Here is a 25,268-nt window from a genome sequence, read left to right as displayed (position 1 = left end):
CAAACTTCAGTGAGCATTAGAATAATTTGCAGGACTTATTAAAACACAGATTGCCAGTCCTCACCGCAGAGTTTCTGATTCAGTAGGTCTGGGCTGGAACCCAAGAATTTGCATTTCTAACAAATTTCTGGGTGATACTGCTGATTTTGATTCCAGGAACACACTCTGAGAATTATTGGGTTAGCTTCTGCTGCAGTAACAAACAAGCCCTGGATCTCAGTGGTTGAAGGAAACAAAGGTTTATTTCTTGTTTGGGCCACGTGTTTGTTGTGGGTTGTCTGGGTGCTCAGCTTCCAATGTCAATGTCAGCTTCTTCACTCCGAGATCCAGACTGATGGATGGAGCAACCACTGTCTGGAACATCCTGGCCACCACAGCAGAAGACACAGGGAGTGCGTGGTGAAGCACACCCGGGCTCTTAAAGTTTCCCCTGGAAGTGACATGTGTCACTTCTACTCAATTGCACTGACCAAAGAAAATCATATGGCTCCACATAACTTCTAGTGGAGCAGGTAAACACAATCTTATTTGTTTAGAAAGAGAGAGAACTAGAAGCTTTGCAAACTGCCCTAGTGATCAACCAGCAGCTGGAACTAAAAAAGACACACAGAAAGAGACCAGCACACAGAGGGCATGAGACCATCAGAGCCAGGGATTGAGGAAAACCCTGGCTGGTTGGATGGTAGAGGCAGGGGTGATTAAAGACAAGGCATGGATATACAGAGTTATATAATGGTGGGTTTTTTTTAAAATTTATTTTTGACTGCATTGGGTCTTCGTTGCTGCACGCAGGTTTTCTCTAGTTGTGGCGAGTGGGGTCTACTCTTTGTTACGGTGCGCGGGCTTCTCATTGTGGTGGCTTCTCTTGTTGTGGAGCACAGGCTCTAGGTGCGCAGGTTTCAGTAGTTGTGGCACGCGGGCTCAGTAGTTGTGGCTCGCAGGCTCTAGAGCGCAGGCTCAGAAGTTGTGGCACACGGGCTTAGTTGCTCCGCGTCATGTGGGGTCTTCCCAGACCAGGGCTCGAACCCTTGTCCCCCGCATTGGCAGGTGGATTCTTAACCACTGCACCACCAGGGAAGCCCTATATAATGGTTGATGGCAGTTGTTGAAGCTGCTTTTGATCCTGAACCACCTCTAAAGCTGTTGCATTATGTTCTGATCACCATGGATGTGTTAATGTAGGTGTTCACACATCCCTGTGAGATTCTCAAATCCTTATTCCCACATACACCCGTATGCTTGTAAAGCCTTCTCCCACGGGATCTCATCACATAACCAAGTCACCACCAACAAAGCGTGTCCCAGCAATTAAATTAATTTCAAGGTAATCTGGGTCTCCAACTTGTAGATCTCAAACACCATGAAGTGGACATATAGACCAAAATAAAACATCTTACAATTTTTTTAAAATTTTCATTTTATATTGGAGCATAGTTGATTAACAATGTTGTGTTAATTTCAGGTGTACAGCAGAGTGATTCAGTTATACATATACATGTATCTATGCTTTTTCAAATTCTTTTCCCATTTAGGTTATTGCAGAGTACTGAACAGAGTTCCCTGTGCTATACAGTAGGTCCTTGTTGGTTATCTGTTTTAAATATTGCGGTGTGCACATGTCAATCCCAAACTCCCAATTAAATTTTTAAAGTACACTTTTCCCACATAAAGCCCCAATTCTGCCCCAGCCCCAGCCTTTGGATTTCTAGTTTTTCTCCTTCTTTTCCTTTTCTCCCAATTCTGCACTTAAAAATCACCAAAATCTGATTTAGCAATACAGGGGTGGGGACCAGCATAAGCAGGCCAGCGGGACTCATGTGTGGTGGTTGGAGGGGGGAACGTTTAGAGATCCACTTAGGGTAATAGTCTGACCCATCACAACCTTGGGACAAACCCCCATTACTTTAGGAACCTGAGGGACATTCGGTTCCTTTTACTTAACAGAGTCCAAACAACTTAGGCATGGACTTTCATACCAGGAGTAAATGATTTCTAAGGTGAAAAATGTGTATGCGGGGCTTAAATGTTCTGACAACGTTAACAACCAAAAAGAAAGTGGTAAATTTTCATTGTTGCTCAACTGCTCATCGTTTGAATTCGAGCCTAGTCATGTCCAAAACATCCCCACTGTGCTGGAATTTGGGGTCTACTTAGTTGCTTCCCCCCACTGTTTGCTTGTCTAACACATGGGTTTACCATGGACCCTGTGGTTCTTTCTCCTTACTGCTCTCTTCTGTTCAGTAAGTGACTGATTGGGCCTGCATTCTGAATTTTGTCCATGTCCTAGGTTTGCTTCTGTGAACACTTCTAGGGGCAGGCAATAGTTCTTCTGGGCTTGAGAAAGAGGGTCCCTTCTCTGGGCTCCATGCTTTAGTGGACTTTGGCTCCTGCCTCTCCTCTGGCCTCTGCCCTCCCCACAGGGGGAGGACTCCCGGAGACGAATGGACAATGCCCACCTGTAGGCCTCCTTCTCACCATTTAGACATGGCCCTGGAATTCCCAAGGGCTCTGAGCCTGCTTCTAGGGTCTGGGTGGGTCTTGTCCTCAGTCTTGAGGAGCCCAGAATGTGTCACTGCATGCATGCCCCTAGGCCCAAAATATGGCCAAGGGGTGGCTATTTGGAGGTGTGTAAATGGAGCTTTGACATGTGGGCTGGGAGTTTGAGGCCATGAGGGGACCTAGAGGTAAGAAGAGAAAGAGAATGGTTCATGGACTGGGGACCAGAGCTCTCTGCAATATCACAATCGAGCACAGAAGTTCTAAGCACCCAAGAATTTTAACTTCAAACTTGGCCTTCCACATGGTTCTGAGGGAGTATTCGTAAAGGTAGGTTGGATAGAATAGATTCTACCTGACAGCTTCTTAGGTTGGCTTGTACTTATAAATATTCATAATTGTGGTACATAGGTCTCCACTTATATCCTCGCCACAGACCCTGTAAATGTTAGACACAGACCTGGAGGGTACGTGGAGAACTCAAGAGGCTGGGACTCAGATCTTGGCCTGGGGCAGGAAGGAAGAACCTGTTGATATAATTCCATGGAGCAAACACTGATGAGACTGCTTTGACTATATAATTTTACAGATTTAAAAAACAGTGAGGGAGATTGGTCCAAGATGGCGGAGTAGAAGGACATGGTCTCACTCCCTCTTGCAAAAACACTGGAATCACAACTAACTGCTGAACAATCATCAACGGGAAGACACTGAAACTCACCAAAAAAGATACCCCACATCCAAAGACAAAGGAGAAGCCACAATGAGATGGTAGGAGGGGCGCAATCACAAAAAAATCAAATCCCATAACTGCTGGGTGGGTGACTCACAAACTGGAGAACACTTATACCACAGAAGTCCACCCACTGGAGTGAAGGTTCTGAGCCCCATGTCAGGCTTCCGAACCTGGGGGTCCGGCAACGGAAGGAGGAATTCCTAGAGAATCAAACTTTGAAGGCTAGTGGGATTTGACTACAGGATTGGGGGAAACAAAGACTCCACTCTTGGAGGGCACACACAAAGTAGTGTGTGCATCGGGACCCAGGGGAAGGAACGGTGATCCCATAGGAGACTGAACCAGACCTACCTGCTAGTGTTGGAGGGTCTCCTGAGAAGGCGGGGGGTGGCTTTTTCTCACCGTGAGGACAAGAACACTGGCAGCAGAAGTTCTGGGAAGTAATCCTTGGCGTGAGCCCTCCCAGAGTCCGCCATTAGCCCCACCAAGAGCCCGGGTTGGCTCAAGTGTTCGGTCGCCTCAGGCCAAACAACCAACAGGGAGGGAACCCAGCCCCACCCATCAGCAGTCAAGTGGATTAAGGTTTACTGAGCTCTGCCCAACAGAGCAATAGCCAGCTCTACCGACCACCAGTCCCTCCCATCAGGAAACTTGCACAAGCCTCTTAGATAGCCTCATCCACCAGAGGGCAGACAGCAGAAGCAAGAAGAACTACAATCCTGCAGCCTGTGGAACAAAAACCACATTCACAAAAAGATAGACAAGGGGAAAAGGCAGAGGGCTATGTACCAGATGAAGGAACAAGATAAAACCCCAGAAAAACAACTAAATGAAGTGGAGATAGGCAACCTTCCAGAAAAAGAATTCAGAATAATGATAGTGAAGATGATCCAGGACCTCGGAAAAACAATGGAGGCAAAGATCGAGAAGATGCAAGAAATGTTTAACACAGACCTAGAAGATTTAAAGAACAAACAAACAGAGATGAACAATACAATAACTGAAATGAAAACTACACTAGAAGGAATCAATAGCAGAATAACTGAGGCAGAAGAACGGATAAGTGACCTGGAAGACAGAAAGATGGAATTCACTGCTGCAGAACAGAATAAAGAAAAAAGAATGAAAAGAAATGAAGACAGCCTAAGAGACCGCTGTGACAACATTAAACGCAACAACATTCACATTATAGGGGTCCCAGAAGGAGAAGAGAGAGAGAAAGGACCAGAGAAAATATTTGAAGAGATTATAGTCGAAAACTTCCCTAACATGGGAAAGGAAATAGCCACCCAAGTCCAGGAAGCACAGCGAGTCCCGTACAGGATAAATCCAAGGAGAAACATGCCGAGACACATAGTAATCAAACTGGCAAAAATTAATGACAAAGAAAAATTATTGAAAGCAGCAAGGGAAAAATGACAAATAACATACAAGGGAACTCCCATAAGGTTAACAGCTGACTTCTCAGCAGAAACTCTACAAGCCAGAAGGGAGTGGCATGATATACCTAAAGTGATGAAAGGGAAAAACCTACAACCAAGATTACTCTACCCAGCAAGGATCTCATTCAGATTTGATGGAGAAATCAAGAGCTTTACAGACAAGCAGAAGCTAAGAGAATTCAGTACCACCAAACCAGCTCTACAGCAAATGCTAAGGGAACTTCTCTAAGTGGGAAACACGAGAAGAAAAGGACCTACAAAAACAAACCCAAAATAATTAAGAAAATGGTAATAGGAACATACATATTGATAATTACCTTAAACGTGAATGGATTAAATGCTCCAACCAAAAGACACAGGCTTGCTGAACGGATACAAAAACAAGACCCATATATATGCTGTCTACAAGAGGCCCACTTTAGACCTAGGGACACATACAGACTGAAAGTGAGGGGATGGATAAAGATATTCCATGCAAATGGAAATCAAAAGAAAGCTGGAGTAGCTATACTCATGTCAGATAAAATAGAGTTTAAAATAAAGAATGTTACAAGAGACAAGGAAGGACACTACAGAATGATCAAGGGATCAATCCATGAAGAAGATATAACAATCATAAATATATATGCACCCAATGTAGGAGCACCTCAATATATAAGGCAACTGCTAACAACTATAAAAGAGGAAATCGACAGTAACACAATAATAGTTGGGAACTTTAACACCTCACTTACACCAATGGACAGATCATCCAAACAGAAAATTAATAAGGAAACACAAGTTGTAAATGACACAATAGACCAGATAGATTTAATTGATATTTATAGGATATTCCATCCCAAAACAGCAGATTATACTTTCTTCTCAAGTGTGCATGGAACATTCTCCAGGATAGATCATATCTTGGGTCACAAATCTAGCCTCAGTAAATTTAAGAAAATTGAAATCATACCAAGCATCTTTTCTGACCACAATGCTATGAGATTAGAAATGAATTACAGGGAAAAAATCGTAAAATACACAAACACATGGAGGCTAAACAATACCTTGCTAAATAACCAAGAGATCACTGAAGAAATCAAAGAGGAAATCAGAAAATACCTAGAGACAAATGATAATGAAAACACGACGATCCAAAACCTATGGGATGCAGCAAAAGCAGTTCTAAGAGGGAAGTTTATAGCTATACAAGCCTACCTCAAGAAACAAGAAAAATCTCAAATAAACAATCTAACCTTACACCTAAAGGAACTAGAGAAAGAAGAACAAACAAAACCCAAAGTTAGCAGAAGGAAAGAAATCATAAAGATCAGACCAGAAATAAATGAAATAGAAACAAAGAAAACTATAGCAAAGATCAATAAAGCTAAAAGCTGGTACTTTGAGAAGATAAACAAAATTGATAAACCATTAGCCAGACTCATCAAGAAAAAGAGGGAGAGGACTCAAATCAATAAAACTAGAAATGAAAAAGGAGAAGTTACAACAGACACTGCAGAAATACAAAGCATCCTAAGAGACTACTACAAGCAACTCTATGCCAATAAAATGGACAACCTGGAAGAAATGGACAAATTCTTAGAAAGGTATAACCTTCCAAGACTGAACCAGGATTAAATAGAAAATATGAACAGACCAATCACAAGTAATGAAATTGAAACTGTGACTAAAAATCTTCCAACAAACAAAAGTCCAGGACCAGATGGCTTCACAGGTGAATTCTATCAAACATTTAGAGAAGAGCTAACACCCATCCTTCTCAAACTCTTCCAAAAGTTGCAGAGGAAGGAACACTCCCAAACTCATTCTATGAGGCCACCATCACCCTGATACCAAAACCAGACAAAGATACTACAAAAAAAGAAAATTACAGACCAATATCACTGATGAGTAAAGATGCAAGAATCCTGAACAAAATACTAGCAAACAGAATCCAACAACACATTAAAAGGATCATACACCATGATCAAGTGGGATTTATCCCAGGGATGCAAGGATTCTTCATTATACGCAAATCAATCAATGTGATACACCATATTAACAAATTGAAGAGTAAAAACCATATGATCATCTCAATAGATGCAGAAAAAGCTTTTGACAAAATTCAACACCCATTTATGATAAAAACTCTCTAGAAAGTGGGCATGGAGGGAAACTACCTCAACATAATAAAGGCCATATATGACAAACCCACAGCAAACAGCATTCTCAATGGTGAAAAACTGAAAGCATTTCCTCTGAGATCAGGAAGAAGACAAGGATGTCCACTCTCACCACTATTATTCAACATAGTTTTGGAAGTCCTAGCCACGGCAATCAGAGAAGAAAAATAAAAGGAATACAAATTGGAAATGAAGAAGTAAAACTGTCACTGTTTGTAGATGACATACTGTACATAGAGAATCCTAAAGATGCCACCAGAAAACTACTAGAGCTAATCAATGAATTTGGTAAAGTTGCAGGGTACAAAATTAATGCACAGAAATCGCTTGCATTCCTATACACTAATGATGAAAAATCTGAAAGAGAAATTAAGGAAACAATCCCATTCCCCATTGCAACAAAAAGAGTAAGATATCTAGGAATAAACCTACATAGGGAGACAAAAGACCTGTATGCAGAAAATTATAAGACACTATTGAAAGAAATTAAAGATGATACCAGAGAGAGAGATATACCATGTTCTTGAACTGGAAGAATCAATATTGTGAAAATGACTATACTACCCAAAGCAATCTACAGATTCAATGCAATCCCTATCAAATTACCAATGCCATTTTTTACGGAACTAGAACAAAAAATCTTAAAATATGTATGGAGACACAAAAGACCCCGAATAGCCAAAGCAGCCTTGAGGGAAAAAAGCAGAGCTGGAGGAATCAGACTCCCTGATTTCAGACTATGCTACAAAGCTACAGTAATCAAGACAATATGGTACTGGCACAAAAACAGAAATATAGATCAATGGAACAAGATAGAAAGCCCAGAGATAAACCCACGCACCTATGGTCAACTAATCTATGACAAAGTTGGGAAGGATATACAATCTAGAAAAGACAGTCTCTTCAATAAGTGGTGCTGGGAAAACTGGACAGGTACATGTAAAAGAATGAAATTAGAACACTCCCTAACACCATACACAAAAATAAACTCAAAATGGATTAGAGACCTAAATGTAAGACCGGACACTATAAAACTCTTAGAGGAAAACATAGGCAGAACACTCTATGACATAAATCGCAGCAAGATCTTTTTTGATCCACCTCCTAGAGTAATGGAAATAGAAACAAAAATAAACAAATGGGACCTAATGAAACTTCAAAGCTTTTGCACAGCAAAGGAAACCATAAACAAGAGGAAAAGACAACCCTCAGAATGGGAGAAAATATTTGCAAACGAATCAACGGACAAAGGATTAATCTCCAAAATATATAAACAGCTCATGCAGCTCAATATTGAAAAAACAAACACCCCAATCCAAAAATGGGCAGAAGACCTAAATAGACATTTCTCCAAAGAAGACATACACATGGCCAAGAAGCACATGAAAAGCTGCTCAACATCACTAATTATTAGAGAAATGCAAATCAGAACTACAATGAGGTATCACCTCACACCAGTTAGTATGGGCATCATCAGAAAAATCCACAAATAACAAATGCTGGAGAGGATGTGGAGAAAATGGAACCCTCTTGCACTGTTGGTGGGAATATAAATTGATACAGCCACTATGGAGGTTCCTTAAAAAACTAAAAATAGAGTTACCATATGACCCAGCAATCCCACTACTGGGCAGATACCCAGAGAAAACCATAATTCAAAAAGATACATGCACCCCAATGTTTATTGCAGCACTATTTACAATAGCCAGGTCATGGAAGCAACCTAAATGCCCATTGACAGACGAATGGATAAAGAAGATGTGGTACATATATGCAATGGAATATTACTCAGCCATAAAAAGGAACGAAATTGGGTCATTTGTTGAGACGTGGATGGATCTAGAGACCATCATACAGAGTGAAGTAAGTCAGAAAGAGAAAAGCAAGTACCGTATATTAACGCATATATGTGGAACCTAGAAAATGGTACAGGTGAACCGGTTTGCAGAGCAGAAATTGAGACATAGAAGTAGAGAAAACACGTATGGACACCAAGGAGGGAAAGCGGTGGGGGATGGGGATGGTGGTGTGCTGAATTAGGAGGTTGGGATTGACATGTATACACTGATGTGTATAAAATGGATGACTAATAAGAACCTGCTGTATACAAAAATAAAAGAAAATAAAACATTATGGAAAAAAAAACCAAAGCAAAAAACAACAACAAAAAAGAATGAGGGACTTCCCTGGCGGTCCAGTGGTTAAGACTCCAAGCTTCCACTGCAGGGGGCATGGGTTCGATACCTGGTTGGGGAACTAAGATCCCGCATGACACGTGGTGTGGCCAGAAAAAACCCCAAGAAACAAACAACAATGAATTGTCCCCAAATTAAGTTCTCCAAAGCCTCACAGAAGAGCCTGGAAGAAAAAGGCTAAATGCTCATACTTCACTTAGCCCGTTTGGCTCTCTCTCTAGTGTGTCAACAACCTGTATGTGACATGCTGTATTGTCGTATTAAGAGCACTAATGCTAGAAGTTAAAGACATGCTTTCTAGGCACGGCAACCTGGTGGCCAAGAGCGTGGGCTTTGGAGTCAGGGAGACCCAAGCTGGGAGGTCAACTCTCCTGCTTACAAGCTGGGTGATCTCAAGCATGTCTCAACCTCTATGAGCTTCAGTTTCTTCATCTATAAATAGGATAATGATCCCTGCCTGACATGGGTATTGTAAGGATTTAATAAGAAAGATCTGAAAGTGCCTGGCTCATAAGGGGTAGTGCTGCCACTATGTTGTTGTTACTTTTACTGTTACAATTGATTCTGCAGCCTCAGACCAGCAAGTTTTTTTAACTCATTTCAAAATTAATTAGAGGGACTTCCCTGGTGGTCCAGTGGCTAAGACTCCAGGCTTCCAGTGCGGGGGGCCTGGGTTCGTTCCCTGGTCAGGGGACTAGATCCCACATGCTGCAACTAAGAAGTTCACATGTTGCAACTAAAGACCCCGCATGCCGCAACGAAGATCCCGCACGTGGCAACTGAGACCCGACGCAACCAAATAAATAAATAAATAGATATTTTTAAAAAATCAGTTAGAAAAAAATAGAGTAGCACATTCACATAGTTAGAAAATCAGATATGAAAAGGAAAGAAAAATCTTTCTCCCACCCCTCTCCCCATCCACCTCAATCCACACAGCCTTGTCTTCTGTAGGTAACCACTTTTGTTAGTTTTTGGTGTGTCCTTCCAGTATTTCTTTATTCAAAAATAAGCAAGTTAAAATATATATTCTTATTTTCTCCCTTCTCATACACAAAAGGTAGCACACTATATATGCTTTTTTCACTTAACAATTTATCTCGGAGACCTTTCCACATCAGTATGTAGAGAGCTTCCTCATTCTTTTCCAAAGCTGCATACTATCCCACTGTGAAGTTTATTTTGTTACTCCCCTAGAGATAGACAATTGGATTGTCTTTTTTTTTTAATTGAAGTATAGTTGATTTACAATGTTGTGTTAGTTTCTGGTGTATAGCGAAGTGATTTATATATATGTGTGTGTGTATATATATATATTCTTTTTCATTATAGGTTATTGCAAGATACTGAATATAGTTCCCCATGCTATATAGTAGGACCTTGTTGTTTATCTATTTTATATATAATAGTTTGTATCTGTTAATCCTAAACTCCTAATTTATCCCTTCCCCACCTTCCCTTTTGGTAACCATAAGTTTGTTTCCTGTGTCATGAGTCTGTTTCTGTTTTGTAGATAAGTTCATTTGTATCATATTTTAGATTCCACATATACGTGATACCATATGATACTTGTCTTTCTCTGTCTTACTTACATCATTTAGTATGATAATCTCTAGGTCCATCCATGTTGCTGCAAATGGCATTATTTCATTCTTTTTATGGCTGAGTAGTATTCCATTGTATATATATACCACATCTTCTTTATCCATTCATCTGTCAATGGACATTTAGGTTGCTTCCATGTCTTGGCTATTGTCAGTAGTGTTGCTATGAAAACAGGGGTGCATGTATCTTTTCAAACTAGAGTTTTGTCCGGATATATGCCCAGGAGTGGGATTGCAGGATCATGTAGCAGCTCTATTTTTAGTTTTTTAAGGAACCTCCATATTGTTTTCCATAGTGGCTGCACCAATTTACATTCCCACCAACAGTGTGGGAGGGTTCCCTTTTCCTCCACTCCTTCTCCAGCATTTATTATTTGTAGACTTTTTAATGATGACCATTCTGACTGGTGTGAAGTGGTACCTCACTGTAGTTTTGATTTGCATTTCTCTGATAATTAGTGATATTGAGCATCTTTTCATGTGCCTGTTGGCCATCTGTATGTCTTCTTTGGAGAAATGTCTATTTAGATCTTCTGCCCATTTTTTTTTTTTTTTTTTTTTTTTTTTTAAATTTATTTATTTATGGCTGTGTTGGGTCTTCATTTCTGTGCGAGGGCTCTCTCCAGTTGTGGCAAGCGGGGGCCACTCCTCATCGCGGTGCACGGGCCTCTCACCATCGCGGCCTCTCTTGCTGCGGAGCACAGGCTCCAGACGCGCAGGCTCAGTAATTGTGGCTCACGGACCCAGTTGCTCCGTGGCATGTGGGATCCTCCCAGACCAGGGCTCGAACCTGTGTCCCCTGCATTGGCAGGCAGATTCTCAACCACTGCGCCACCAGGGAAGCCCTGCCCATTTTTTAATTGGGTTGTTTGTTTTGTTATTGAGTTGTATGAGCTGTTTGTATATTTTGGAAATTAAGCCCTTGTAGGTCGCATCACTTGCAAATATTTTCTCCCAGTCCATAGGTTGTCTTTGTGTTTTGTTGCTGGTTTCCTTTGCTATGCAAAAGCTTATAAGTTTGATTAGGTTGCCCCCCCACCTTTTTTTTTTGGCCTCGTCGTGCAGTATGCAGGATCTTATTTCCCCGACCAGGGATCGAACCCGTGCCCCCTGCACTGGGAGCACAGAGTCTTAGCACTGGACTGCCAGGAAAGTCCCTGTTATTTTATTTTTATTTTATTTTATTTTTTGCTGTGCCAGGCGGCTTGCAGGATCTTAGTTCCCCAACCAGGGATCATATCCAGGCCCTCGGCAGTGAAAGCATGGAGTCCTAACCACTGGACTGCCAGGGAATTCTCCCATTTGTTTATTTTTGCTTTCATTTCTATTGCCTTGGGAGACTGACCTAAGAAAACATTGCTACGATTTATGTCAGAGAATGTTTTGCCTATGTTCTCTTCTAGAAGCTTTGTGGCATCCTGTCTTATATTTAAGTTTTAAGCCATTTTGAGTTTATTTTTGTGTATGGCGTGAGGGAGTGTTCTAACTTCATCGGTTTACATGCAGCTGTCCGGCTTTCCCAATACCACTTGCCAAAGAGACTGTCTTTTCTCCATTGTATATTCTTGCCTCTTTTGTTGAATATTAATTGACTGTAGGTGTGTGGGTCTATTTCTGGGCTTTCTATTCTGTTAATTGAATTGTTTCTGGTATTTTGCTCTAACGAACAATGCTGCTGTGAATGAACTTGAGCATGTGCCATTTCATGCAGCTAGGTATATCTGTAGGATTAGGCTAAGTGGAGTAAATGCATTGGTAATTTTGATAGTTAATGTCAAAGTGTCTTCTGTTGGGGTTTTACAGTTTTGCACTCCCTCCGGAATATATGTGGTTGAAGTTATGTGAACATTTCACTCATTTTTTTCATCTGTTAAATGGGACCAATAATGATGCCCAACTATATTAGTTTCCTGCTGCTGTAGTAAGTTACCACAAACTTAGTTGCTTTGAACAAGACAAATTTATTATCTCACAGTTCTAGAGGTCAGAAGTGCAAGATGGGTCTCTGAGCTAAAATGGAGCGTTGGCTGGGTTGCATTCCTTCTGGAGGCTATGGCAAAGAATTTGTTCCCACATTCCTTGGCCTATGGCCCTGCATTACTCCAACCTCTGCTTCCATCTGTCACATCTTCTTCTTCTGACTCTCCTGTCTCGCTCTTATATGGACCTGTGTGATTACATCACCCAGATAATCCAGGATGATTTCCCATCTCAGGAACCTTAACTTAATCACCTTTTGCCGTGTAAGGTAACATAATCTCAGATTTGGGGGATTAGGATATAGACTTCTTTGGGGAGCCATTATTCTGCCTACCACAACTACTTACAGCACGGGATGTTAGGAGTCAAGATGGAGTAATTTCCTGCGGAAAGTTATATAGTTTGCTGTTTCCTTGTTCCTCTCCCCAACTAGAATATAAGAATGGAGGTGCTTTTGGTTCAACTCTTTAGTCTCTAACTATGCTTGCTACTGTTTGGTCACAGAGTAGACCTTCTTTATAATTGTTTTATATTTTATATTTATATTTAAGTTATAATGTATGAAAGAATGAATGAAATTCTTAGAAAAAATATAAAGCATTTGCAAAAAAAGGCATTATTTTTTTTAAAAAAGGGTATCTATATCCCAGTTGGGAGAAATCTTGTCTCGTTGGACAGAGAATAGTGGTAAAGACCACTGTGAACTCTTGAGCCATTATTTTGTCAAATTTTGTGAATCAGTAAAACAATCTGTTAATATTCAAAACATATGTTTTATCTCTCAGTGAAGAAAGTGCATCTGCCTATATCTAAAAAAAACAGATTTTCAATTTTTCAGTTTCAACTTAACATGCATAACATGCAAAATAGTCTGAACATGCAAATAGTCTGTCCCACTTTTTCCACGCTTGTGTCACTGAGTCCACGGATCAAAGAACAGACTGGATTAAAGCTAAGAACACACAGATAGTGAGGAACTCAGTTAATATGCACTGATAGTGCCAAAGCAATGACAAATAGAGCTGCTAAGGCCTTAGCAGGAATCAAAGCAATGGCAAAGAATTGCACTAACAGTTACTGTATTTTCACCGTTACACACTTGCCGTTAAAAAAAAAAAAAAAAAGGCCAGTTTAACTTAAGAATGTCCTCAATAAAGCAGTAGAAATTATTAATTTTATTAAACCTCAACTCTTGACTATATATCTTTTTAATAATCTGAGTAGTAAAATAGAATATCTGCATAAAGATCTGTGGCTGTATATCTTGAGGAAAGCACTTGGGTAATTATTTGAGTTATGAGTTAAACTAGCCACCTTTCTCATGAAATACCATTTTTACTAAGAAAGAATAGCTGTCAGAGAAACTATGGCTATTGAGACTTGGATATCTGACAGACAGTTTCTTGAAAATTAACAAAATGGATTTGTTACTTTAAAGTAAACAACCAGCAATATTTTTTGCCAGTGATAAAATTCTAGCTTTCAAGCTTTCCAAAATTAGAACTTTGGAAAACTTGCATCCACGTCCATGAATTCAGTAGCTTCCCGATACTTAACATCTTTCCTGATGAGGTTAATGGTGATATTAATGAATGTGACTGTTTAAATATTGTGTAATGAATTTTGTCAACATTTAGAGATCTGCATAGTTCAGAGAACCAGTATTTTCCAGGTATTGGAAAATGCCGTTACAAAATCATTCCAAATGCAAGATAGGCTAATGAGTTTTAATGTACCAGAGTACAAGAAAGTCACTGACGTGGTGTCAGATTCTGTACCACTGCAGCTAACTTTTAAGAACGTACCAGCTGTCAAGTTTTAGTGCAGTACTAAAGTAGAATATCCGAAATCATCTGAAAATGCTATTAGTAAATAATAACTAAATAACTAAATGCTACTAATAACTAAATGCTATTAGTCCTCTCTTTTCCAGCTGTGTATCTGTGTGAGCCCAGATAATCTTCATATCCTTCAACCAAAACTGTGTATTATTACAACAAATTTAGTGCACAAGCAGATGTAAAATCCAGCAGTGTTCTACTAAGCCATGTACTGAAGAGATTTGAAAAATTAACCCTCTCTCCCTCTCAGTTTTGGAAAATATGGTTATTTTTCATAAAATGTTACATTAACATGAAATGGAATTCTTGTTATATTTATGTGAATTGGTAAATATTCACAGATCTAACCATAGAAACAAAAATTCTTTGGGGTCCTCAATGATTTTTAAGTGTATAAAGAGGTCCTGAGACCAAAAAGTTTGAGAATCACTGATACACTACAAGATAGGTTATAGAACCCTTACCCAGAAAGTCAGGGCAGAGTTAGAGCAGTGAAGAACAGCTGTAATAAGGTCAATTTCATTATCAGTGGGCAGCCTTTCACAGATAAATACATTTAAATAGTACATAGTTGACTGCATTGGTAACTGAGCAATCAGTTCAACCAGAAACTAGCAGGCAAGTAATTGTCTAAATATATTCTTTTTCTGAAAATCCCTTGATTTTATCACCCTCTTGGGAAAAACTGAACAGGAAATAAAATAAGGCCAAATCATCTGCTCTCCATACCCAGCCTCCAATGCCAGATCTGCCAGTGAGATTTCATACCAGGCCTCGGGGTCTGAGTGGGATGTGTTCCAATTGAAGTATAGTTGTTGAATTCTCTAGAAAAGGAAGCAGTGGGATCAATGGATATTTAGCTACAGTAGCAAATGGAATTCAGCTGGGGCCTGATGGGTCCAACTGGGTATCAAGGTCTTCACATACTTCTGACAGACTGAAACTCCAAATCCTGTGTATCATTGATATTGATGTGCAGCTGCCCACACAAACTTATTCCTTCTCAGCTTTGAGTTGGCACTGTCAGTGGTCATCTGGCCAATGTGTCAGTCCAACCCTCAAAACCAAAGGCAGTCATCCAGGGATGGCAGGCCCGGCAAAATCACAGTCAACATTATGTCAAGGTTTAAACACTCCTGTTTGCAAGCAATCTTCATTTGATCATTTTTCTTTCCGGTGTTTGTTGAGAAATTAATATCAAATATTGGCTGACAAATCTAGTCATTAATTTCTGTTACCAAAATGTAACCAGTGTTTCTGACTTTCTGTGAAGGTCAGACCCATTTGTATTCTGTAAGGTTTCCTTCACTTTCCTGAATGAGTTTGTTTTCACATCCCGTTTTGCCAACCCCAAATCAAATTCTTTGTTGAAAATGTCTCTGGTTGCTTTGCTAAGGGCAGCATGTGACAGAGAAATGGGTATCGGTCTCACTAATGTCTGCCCGTAAGCCGCCAGGATGAGACCTCACTTGCCCTCTGAGCAGCCCAAGCCCCTGAGCTGTAGGTGACCTGGGTTGCCACTGGTCCCCATTTGGCTTTGGGGCTCACCTATAGGGACTGGAGGGAGATAGCTCACCGCCCTCAGGCCTTCGATAGAATTACTGCAGTGAAAAGGCCTGACTTGCTTCTTTTCTGTCTTAGATTTTAGATCTCTATCGGCATTGGTATCTGTCTCTGGAGGAATAGAAATGATGGACTCTCACGTTAGTGAGTTAAAAGGAGCCAGGAATAGTGTATATACTCATAATAATGACATCATATGCAGAACATGGGGTGCCTAATACAACAGTGTGCATAATGTCATAGTACTTAGAGACTGCTTACCCATGGGCCATATAAATGAACACATTTTCTCTTCTGCATCAGTCAAGGGTCCTGGCAGAAACTGGTGGCACATTCAAAGTAGAAATTTCAAGAGACTTTGATTAAGGAACTATTTACACAGTTGTAGGCAGGGTGTAGGGAAGCTGCTTGGCTGGTGCAGTACCCCAAGGCTAGAAACAGTGGGGTGCAGCTACCTCTCCCAGGCCTGAAGGGACATGGGGAGGGAGTGGTTCCCAGAACCCAGAAGCAGATCTGTGTGGAGTTGTGACCCTCCATGGAGGGCACGGCCAAGCAGAGGCAACCCCATAGGGAGGGAGCGGCGGAAGGTACACTCCATCAGAAGTGGATTTACCCTGAAGCTGCTGAAACCGAAGCCTGAAAACCCCTCCCTCATATAGGCCCCTGGGTGCTGATTGCTGCCAGAAGTTGTAAAGTGTTCTGCACAGGGAAGCAAAACCAGTTAGCAATTACAAGTATTTCTCTGCAAGCACTTTCGATAACTTGTCTAAAGAGGCCTCATACTAAATAAAAAGTCAGCAGCCTCCAAGCCTCCAGGAGTTTGTTCTGATTTCTTTTGTCATTCTAAAGAAATAGTCACCTTTATATCTAATTGTGTATTTGTAATTCTATATTTTTCTTAAAGAGAGCCTTTGAAATATCAGCTTTAGACTCTACAACACCTGGATTTGATTCAACATCACTCTCCCCCAACCCCCAACCTCCCTTGGACCTGAGAGAAAGTTAAGATGAGAATACACCATCTCTGTCCACAAGGGACTTAGAATCTCGTGGGGAGATACTGATGGACAAACAGCAGTCCCCACACACAACAGTTTCCTTTGTCCCATACCACCCCATGCCAGCATTATACATCGCAGCCCGTATTGTCTTGTCTTGTCAATGTCTGGGTTCTTCTTTCTCTCTCTCCAGTAATCTAGGAGCTTCTCAGGGCAGGAAGCGGTATTTTAATCACTTTACCCCTCACACCAAGCACGAAGTAAGAGAGGAATAAATGAATGAATGAGTGAATGAATGAGTGTGATAAGGGCTGTGATTGATCACTCTAGAAGGTGCAGTCCAAGCATAAGGAAAAAGCAATCTTAAGTATTTCATCTTTCTTTATGGTATTTTATCTTCCTTCAGATTCATGGACATGGGATTAAAAGTCCGAGATGTGTATATAACCTTTGTCAAATAAGAAATCAGGAACACAAAAGAGCACTTATATATTTACTACATTACACATTACATCACACTGACCTGGGAAGTTTTTAAAAAATGCGAGTGCCTGGTCCTCACTCCAGGATTACTGAATCAGAATTTCTCTAGTTGGGGCCTGGACATGTGAATTTTTCATAAACCATAAATAATTCAGTTCATCTCTTGTTAAAAACCACTATGTTTAAACTATGTAGCATGTTCCTCTGTCCCTCAACATAAATGAGAAGTGAACTAGAAGTGATGATGCATCACGCACGTGTGGTTTTGCCTGCCCAGCACCCCTTCCCCTTTTCCGGTAATAGCACTCTGACTTCCCTTTGGAGGTTCAAGCCTCACCCCACCCTCAGTTGATGTGGTTTGGGTTGGGCTGACCCCGGGTCCCCAGACCCCCTCCATCCACCTCCTCCAGCCTCCAGCTCCAGGGTGGAGCTGAGACCCTGTTCTGGGCTGATCGGTGCAGCCCATCCCCTCCGGCCATAGGGTTGGCTCCGAGATGGGCATATGATGTCAGTTATTCCAGTGACACCCATCCTGAAATCCTTGCAGGACATTTTGGGAAAGGGAAGCCCTCCTTCCACTGGGATGGCCAGTTATGAGGAGGACGGTGTGGAGGTGTGAGAATCGGAAGTAAAGCCAATAGGGAAAAACAGACACAAGTAATGGGGAGAGAGAGCGAATCCTGAAGATTTTCTTTAAGCCTCAGAGCCAGCTCTGCCTGAAGACAACCCAGCTTGGAGCCAGTCTGACACCTTTTTCACATAGGCCAACTTGAGTACAGGCGAACTACGGAGATACTACGGGTTCATTTCCAGACCACGGCAACAAAGCGAGTATCATGATAAAGTGAGTCACGCAAATTTTTTGGCTTCCCAGTGCACATAAAGTTACGTTTACACTATACTGTAGTCTGTTGAGTATGCAATTGCATTACGTCTAAAAAGAATGTACATACCTCAATTAAAAAATACCTTATTACTATAAGGTGCTAACCATCATGTGACAACACAGGGTTGACACAAACCTTCAATTTGTAAGAAAAAAAAAACACAGTATCAGCCAAGTGCAATAAAGCGAAGTGCAATAACGAGATATACCTGTGGTCACTTACAAATGAGGCAGTCCTGACTAACAATTTATATTTAGTTCTTTTTTCTGTAAATTTGATTAAAGTTCCTTGTCAAAACAGATGGGAGTCAATCTTACTTATAATGATAATAATAGCTAATGTTTACTGAGCACCTGCTGTGTCCTAGGCACTGTTCTAAGAGCCTTACATACACTCACTCATTTAATCCTCACAGGAACCTACAAGGGGCTACATCCCCATTTTACAGATGGAGAAACTGAGGCACTCAGTGAGCCCCATCTCCATCAACGCCATGTTCAATACACTTTCTGTTCGTAGGTTAGGAAAAACTTAGGAAGATCTTGCCTTCTATTTGAGAAGCCACCAATTAAGTGAGCTATTGTAAGGGTTCAAAGTTTATTTCTGTTTCCAGAAGTGTCTCACTGAAGCCTTGGGAGGATAGGAAAGAATGATGGCAGCTACAGTGCAAGATCACAGAGGAAAAATCAGTGGCAGGCTGTTTCCACATGAGGAGGTCTCTTTGTGCAGAAGGAAGGTTAGAAGGGTTCTTTCTGCAAGATTAACTAAACAATCAAGGGTAGCATACTACTCTCAGAAATCTAGACTCCCGCAGAAAGAAGACGGATTAGGAAATAATGGCGCGTTGCCATGGCAGAGGAGATGGGGAGTTGGCTCTTCTGCTATCTCCTGGCAACCATTTGACAAGGAGCTGCACTAGACTTTGAATTACAGGCAAGAAAGCTCCTACTCGGGGATCATTTGAAAGAGAACTTTAATCAAGCTTACCTTGGTGCCTCAAGAGAAGACCAGATTTATTAATAGAAAAGTAAATACAGTGTCAGGCCCCCCTAGTGTATACCTCAGTGGATCTTCCTGACTAGTCATGAAAGCAATGAAAATTTTACTCATGAAAGAGCCTTCCACTTTAGTTTTTGGAAAGCATGCCAAGGAAGGATTAACCCTTGTTTGCAAGTGCCTTCACTCAGGGGCCAAACCATGGGGGTGATGGACTCTGGGACACCTTCTGGAACAGAATTGCCAATAACCTTCTTCTTCTCCCTAACCACTAAATCTTCTAGATATTTCCAAGCTACCATATCTTTGCCTACTTCATTTTTTTAAAAAAATAATTTATTTATTTATTTATTTATTAAAAGGTTGGACTTTATTTTATTTTTTGGGTTCACTGTGTGGCTTGTGGGAATCTTAGTTCCCCGACCAGGTATTGAACCTGGGCCCTTGGCATTGAGAGCTCGGAGTCCTAACCACAGGACTGCCAGGGAATTCCCCTACTTCATCCTTTATAATTGCTGTCCGGTATTTTGTAAAATGGATGTTCTATAATTTATCTTACCATTGTCTTATTCATGGACACTTAGGCTGTTTCCAGAGTTTTGTCATAGTAAGCACTGCTGTCTTCAGCGTCAGGTTAATGCTGCCTTGTGCCCAGGTGCAAGTAGTTTTTCTATGCTAGGGACCTAAAACAGGTTTGCTGGGTTGAGGAGCATATGCACATCTAAAATATTATAGCAACTTCCTGGGACTTCCCTGGCAGTCCAGTGGTTAGGACTGCATGCTTCCACTGCAGGGGGACATGAGTTTGATCCCTGGCTAGGGAACTAAGATCCTGCAGGCCACATGGCATGGCCAAAAAAAAGACACAAAAAACAAAAAAACAAAAAAATATATATGATAGCAACTTCCAAATTGCCTCTCAAAACACTATTGATTTTACATTCTTATTAACAGCTCCCGGGGAACATCCTGCCCCCTTCCTTCTCACTGCCTTTGTACATGCTCTTCCCTCTAATAGGGATGCTGGTCTCTTACTTATCTTCCAGGGCTCAGCTCAGGCTTCCCTTCTGGGGAGACTTCCCTCACTCCCTGTCCAGGTCATGGTCCTGTGTCCTAAGCTGTCAGAACATCGAGCTCTTTTCCTTCAGAGCATTTAGTATCTGTATATTAATAATGGGACTGCCTGATTAAATCTGGGCTCCCTGTGTGGATTTAATTCTCCATTTGCCCCTCCCTTACACCCATTCTTTGTCCCCTCTGCACCCCAGAGGTTGACCCCAGTCTCCTTTGTCAGCTGGCTTCCAGTTGGATTTGGCCAGTGGGGGGCTGTGGAGGCTGTGATTGGTATATCCTCCCATTCTAGAAAGCATTCTCAAGTGTGATATCGTTATAGAAATATACTCGTTTCACTTAATTAAAAAATCATACACAAACTCCAGTACATTACTATGAGTCCCAAGCGATAACCCACCATATCTCAGAAGTCCCTTGACAGAAAACTCTGAGAACTTTGAGAACTAAGACAAGATCATCAAATGAGGGCTCCCAAACTGACAGCCAAATGAGGGGTTTCAGAGACAGATGATTCACCATTGTTGGTAGTTATAAAGTTGCAGCAAATACCGAATCATTACTCCTAGGGGAGATGCAGGGTTAGTTTCCTGCGTGCCTCTGGTCACATTTTCATCAGCGATGAATACCGTAGCCTTGTTTTATGTGTGTTTCTGTTTAAAGACACCTTATTTAATGTATATTGTTGATTCATTAACATTGAACTCATGGCCAACGGCATTAAACTCATGCCTGAATGAAGCTTATCTAACACACTTATTTTTCTCCGTAAGGCACATAAGGCCTTTTTGAGTTTAGGAAAAGACAGCACTTCAGCACTATGCTTGGGGGTCATTTTAAACAGCAAAATCACCAATGAAAAGCTCAAAAAATTAAAAAACGCGTCCCTAAATAGACTGTGGAGGTGATGCTGTTTACAGTATGAGAGCTGAAACAAGAAGGCAGAATATCAGATTGTTCAACCTCAGCTATGTGCCTGGAGACTCGAATTTCCCACCACTCTGTGCATGTCCGCAAATGACTACAAAAGTGCTGCAAGTACAGCTGGCCCTCTGTAACCACAGGTTCAACCAACAGTGTCGCGAAAAATACAAAAAACAAATCCAGAAAGTTCCAAAAAGCAAAAGTTGAATTTGCTTGCAACTATTTACATAGTATTTACATTGTATTAGGTATTATAAGCAATCTAGAGATTATTTTTATTTATTTTTTAAAGTTTTATTTATTTATTTGTTTGTTTGTTTATTTATTTATTTATTTATTTATTCGGCTGCACCAAGTCTTAGCTGTGGCATGTGGGATCTAGTTCCCTGACCAGGGATGGAATCTGGGCCCCCTGCATTGGAGGCGTGGAGTCTTAGGGAAGACTCCAGGGACCACCAGGGAAGTCCCATAAAGATGATTTAAAGTATACAGAAGGATGTGGGTAGGTTACACGCAAACACTGCACCATTTTATAAAAGGGATCTGAGCATCCGTGGAATTTGGTATCTGCCAGGGTGTCCTTGAACCAGTCCCCCATGACTCCTGAAGGACAGCTGTATTGCTTTGGGGGTTACAAATACATTTTAGTGAATAGGCAAATTTGCAAATTCAGAATCCTCCAATAGTGAGGATCAGCTGTCTTTTGTTTGACCAGAATGGTGACACAAAGGAAAAAACTTTGAGAGGGAATGATTGGGATTACAGGAGTGCCCTCTGGAGCTTGCCCCGTTTCCCCCGCTTCCAGCTGTTTACAGCTGACTGCTTCACACATTTACTCTACCTACCGGCCAGTAGAGGAACATGAGTCCGGAACTCCTGGTGTGGTTTGCCTCTTCTGTCAAGGGCAGGTCTGAGAAACCATCCTCGGTGTGATATTTATTCAAGTGGAATGGGATAAGTGAGTATCAAGGGCAGACTTAGAGGGACAGAAACACGGACTCGCCCGAGGGAGGGGAGGGCAGGGCAGAGATGTTCTAGTGACTAGCCAGGTTGGGGTCGGCATTGTGGACCCCCAGTTCCGAGCACCTCAGTTCTCTCAAGGAGCCCACAAGGCACCATGGGAGGTACTGCCCGCCTCCCTGCGCCCATCCCCTCCTCTGCATACTATTAGGTAGGGCCTGGGCCAGCCCACCCTCCTGTTCTGCCCTAAGGGCATTTCCCTGCAGTTTCAGGTGGGTGGTCTCTCCCTGGGCCATCAGAACAGGGAGAGGGTGGTGAGTCAGACAAGTTCCCATTATCTATTCACAGCACATGAGGAGTGAGTTTTCCAAGGACCTGAAGTGTATGCACTGAGCACACAAATTAAAATTTCTAGCCATCTGGGGGGAAATTTTTTGGATAAATATTTTGCTTCACTGCCAGGTAAAATGATGATACTGAACATAAAATAGTATGGCATCACCCTTACTACCCTGTAGTTTTGCACTGAAGTGACTTCCTTCAGGCTCAAAGACTACACTGAACACCCCCAGCTGTCTTCCTTGTGTTTATCATTTGTTGGATTTTGAGATCATTTAGCTGGTCAGTAGTTACTTGGCTGCTATCAGCATCCTCATGGAGTCCAGAAAACTGTCAGGGACAGACTTAGCAGGGTAGACCTGTGCTGTTTAATTCTACAAAAGAAGAAAAAATTATCCGGAAACCCCAGAGTAGATACCGCAGTGTGTCTGCTTGCTGACTCTTGAGTTACAGAGAGTTCTGCAGGATTAGCACTCTAGTGGGTCCCCTTGACTTAGTCTGTTCTATGTCTTAGTCAGGATCTTCAAGGCTGAGACAAAGACCTGTTACTCCTGCAACTTTGCCCAGTCCTGGCCTCCCACTAGCAAACCTGCTCACTTTTGCCACGCTGTGGTCTTTCTAACTTTCTGGTGCAGCTGTTGAGGTTGCTGCTGCTGGCCAGGGGGATGGGTCGTTGCCGTGTGCAGCTGGTAAACCGTCTCCCAGAATTCGGTTCACTGATGGAGAAATTGGGTTGATAGGAAATCTCAACGGGTGGAAGGTTTCAGGCGTGGCAGACTTTTCCCCTGAGGAGCTAGAGAAAGAAAGTAGCAGGAAAGTAACTTCAGAAGGCTTGAACTATCTGAAGGAGTTCGGAGAACACTTGAGAGGCTACTTCCAAGAAAGTACATTTTCTAGCTGTTCCATAATCAGTATAACAAAGACAAAAAGGTTTTGTTTTTTTGTTTTTCTGGTCTAGAACAAATGTTGAAATTTTACCATGAATCAACTTCCTGACACAAACAAACTCCAAATGGGAAGAAAGTTTCCTCCCTACCTCTGGGGATGGCACAGGTGCCCACTCCCCCGCCCCTTGTCACCCAGGCCAGAAGCCAGGGACGACGCACAACAGACATGTCCTTTTCCCTCCATCCCCACAACAAATCTGTTATGAAGTTCCATCACCCCATCCCACCAGTATCCTGAGTATGTGTCAGTCCTCACCACTGCCTCATTCCAGGTTCTGGTTTCTGACGTTCCGCCCTCCACACTGTCACCAGAGAGAACTTCCTAAAAGGCCAGTAGTGTCATGTGTCCCCTCGCACATCACCAACAAGAAAAGCCCAGTTTCATCAGCATGGCAGGTGCAGCTCTTCTTGATTTTGCTGGCAAAGTATGTGCTTGTCGTCAGCTCCGGGGGTTTTCGCCAGACTCCCCAGCTTGCCTGGTAGTTCCCACCCAGAAGGTAGAGCCAGAAAGGTGCTGAATCCCAGATGTCCAGCTGCTAACTCTGTGACCCCAGGCAAGTTAACATTTCTGAGACTCACTTTTCCTATCTGTAAAATGGGGATAGTTATACCTAGCTTCAAAACTCACCAGTAATACTGGCATTGGAATCAGGGGAAGTGTGAAGAAGTGACTTACATTTTACACATTTTAAATTGTTGGCTTTTCTAGTAAGCCTTTACTTTTGCCAATAAAAATATTCAAGGGATGAAAAAATAATCTGGTAGAGTTTGCATAGTGCGGTGATTATGAGCACAGACTGCAGCCTGACTGCCTGGTTTAAATCCAGCTCGCCCACTTACTCGCTGTGTGACTGTGGGCGAGTTACTTAACCTCTCTGTGCTTACTTTGCTGATTTGTAAAATAAAGTAACTAGAGTACTTACCTTTCAGTGTTGTTGTAATCATTAAATGAGTAACATATGTGAACTATCTGGAATAGTGCCAGCACATTAGAAGTGCTGCATGAGAGTTTGCTGGTATTAGTAATAGATGGTGAAACAGTAATGAACCATACCTGTCTGGTGTCTTCTGCTCTCACCACATATTTCCTAGGGTTGCTGTGAGGATTCAATGAGGTGATATATGAGTGACACCTGGTTCGTGCTGAGCACTTAGTGCCTGCTGAATATATATGAATTCTCCCTCCTGCTTTCCTTGCCTTTCAAGCTTCAGTTGAAGGACTTTTCCTTTGCATTTTTTTGGCCGCGAGGCATGTGGGACCTCTGTTCCCTGACCAGGGATCAAACCCGTGCCCCCTGCAGTGGAAGTGCGGAGTCTTAACCACTGGACCGCCAGGAACCAGAGTCCCGGAGGACTTTTCCTTTGGAAAGGCTTTCCTGACCCCTAGGCTGTCTGGGCCGTCCTCACATTTTTCTATTTTAGGACATTTTTCACATGGCCATGTCACTGCTGGTTTACTTCTCTGTTCTTCACCAGCCTCTAAGAACTTTACAGGTAAAATTGTCTTAATTTATCCTAGCATTTCTAGCCCTTAACATAGTACCCAGCAAAGAGTAGGAACTCAGTATACATTTGCTGTATTTTTTCATGAATAAATGTGATGTTCACCTTCACACAGTTTATAATGTGTCTAGGGTGAAAAGA

This window comes from Balaenoptera musculus, chromosome 7 (genome assembly GCF_009873245.2).
Source record: "Balaenoptera musculus isolate JJ_BM4_2016_0621 chromosome 7, mBalMus1.pri.v3, whole genome shotgun sequence".
Classification (NCBI taxonomy): domain Eukaryota; kingdom Metazoa; phylum Chordata; class Mammalia; order Artiodactyla; family Balaenopteridae; genus Balaenoptera; species Balaenoptera musculus.
This window is presented reverse-complemented; position numbering follows the sequence as displayed.